General features: G+C 37.0%; 1 pseudogene; it reads left to right on the top strand.

The window, feature by feature from the left end:
• The window catches only part of LOC119915531, a 26235-nt pseudogene extending 24438 nt beyond the window's left edge, over positions 1-1797 (top strand).
• The last annotated feature ends 307 nt before the right edge of the window (positions 1798-2104 follow it).

Here is a 2104-nt window from a genome sequence, read left to right as displayed (position 1 = left end):
GTATTTAACAACAAAACAGCTGTATTTAATTATCTTACCTTTAACAACGATTTAACAAATACTCCCATCTATCGCTTGAGTAAAACGAATATACATTAATAATAAATAATAAAACATTAAGGGTGACGTATGTTTCTTCACATTACAACAGATGAATATAATCACACCAGCGTAACACTGCACTGAAAAGTGAAATATAGATACTACTAACTGGAGTTCAGTTGAACACACAACAGCCTGTAGATAGTTACCTGAATATTATATAAAATAGTAAAATGTTTATAGTAATGAAGTGTACCCACGTGCGGACACAGAATATGCTCGGCAAGTTAAGGTCTACAGATTTCATTTGAACGACTAGTCTCAGAAACCCCACATCTTAAAGTCGGGCTGATGGGGATTGACATCAGGTGTGCTGCCTCATCATTAGTTCTTTGCCCTGCCCAAAACACACCCACACAACACAAGGAACAAATGGGGAAAAACACAAGACAAACAAGACAAGACAAAAGTGTCACGGCATTGACTGTGACAGTACCCCCCCTTAACAAACATCTCCAGGCATTCTTCCTGCTTATCGGTATGCTCTGCACAAAAGTATCTAATCAAAGTTTGATTAACAACAAATCTTCTAGGAACCCATGAGCACTAGTTACTGTCTTTTAATAATATAAATATTGTAATTCGTTATATTATAATATTACTTTCTCTGAATTATAAATAGCATTCTAAAATGCTGAAATTGAGTTTATTGCAGCTCATTACACATCCAGTTGAGGGCTATGTGGTATTGCATAATAAATGTGTAGGCCCATAAGGCTAGTAAGAACTTAATATAATAGGTGCAGTGAAGGCTCATTGTGCAAAATATTCAGTAACAATCACTGTCAGAATTACAAAAGCAGTCAAAGGATCAATGTCTCATTAATTATGATAGAGATACTGTTAATATTTTAAGTCCTATTTATATGAAACACAATAGAGCTAGAGCCCAATGTAACCTATAGCTTAAAGACATAAGACCCACATCTCTTTTTGTTTTTAGTCTTTTATGCTCTTTTAATTCAAGTTCACAGCACAAAGTTACCATGCATTGGGCGGACACTTATGCTATATCAAGGATCAAAAAATGCTCTTGGAAAATTAGGCCTCCAGGAATACGTCCAACTTCACAAAAATGAAAATATGAATGAAACATGGCCAACAATAGCTAAGAAATAAAATGCAGGCCAAACAGAGGTGCCCTGCTATTTGCCAAACAATGGCTAAAACCAAATACTAAATTAAGGCTGGTAACATTTTAATCAATTGTAGCTGGACCTACAGTATAGCCAGTGGCTCCGTGAGCTAGCCGCATTTTGCTATAATACAAACGATAAAGTAGAAGGGCTTGGGCCTATTAGACCTCAGGAAATACAGTTTAGTCATTTCAGTACAACTCACAAACATATTTCTTTATCATTCTATATTAAACACACAGGAAAATTGAAAATAAAAAATTAACTCTAAACAGGAAACCTGTTACTGCCAAATACAACAGAGGTAGCTTCAAATCAATAGAGATCATAGCAGCAGACTATACAGTTGACCATTACAGATAAATAAAAAATTGCGCAACAGGGGAATTGAGTGATATTGATAGATGCGTGTTATTTTCTATTGCGAAACTACATACATCTCATGTTCTGCATATCTGTATCTATGCCTGTTCTGTATTAGAAACTGTCTAGAATAAGATTGACTAAGATTGTCTTAATATCAAAAGTCATCTGAGTGTGTTTCCTTCAGTTCCCGTGACCTTTGTCGTGCTGGTCTCTGAGTGTCTGTCCCAGGGAGGGATGAGTGTGTCCTGCTTCTCTGAGGGAGCGAACAGTCCTCAGTACAGCTGGACTCTGGATGGACACACACTGACACACGCTCAGCTCCTCTCTGGAAACAATGAGAGTTACAGCATCACTTTGAAACAGAACATCTCAGGACAGCTGGTCTGCTCAGTCAGGGATGACATCAGTAGGATACCTACTTGTGGTGAGTAAGAACATGACAAAATGTTACTTGAGAATTATGAAACTGATGATTAACTGCACAGCCGATGTGTTTGTTT

This window comes from Micropterus salmoides, unplaced genomic scaffold (assembly GCF_014851395.1).
Source record: "Micropterus salmoides isolate LMB-PRFRI ecotype aquatic unplaced genomic scaffold, ASM1485139v1 Ms_hic_scaffold_1, whole genome shotgun sequence".
In the NCBI taxonomy this organism is placed as follows: domain Eukaryota; kingdom Metazoa; phylum Chordata; class Actinopteri; order Centrarchiformes; family Centrarchidae; genus Micropterus; species Micropterus salmoides.
The sequence above is the reverse complement of the archived record's forward strand: the minus strand, read 5'-3'. Positions and strand labels throughout refer to the sequence as shown.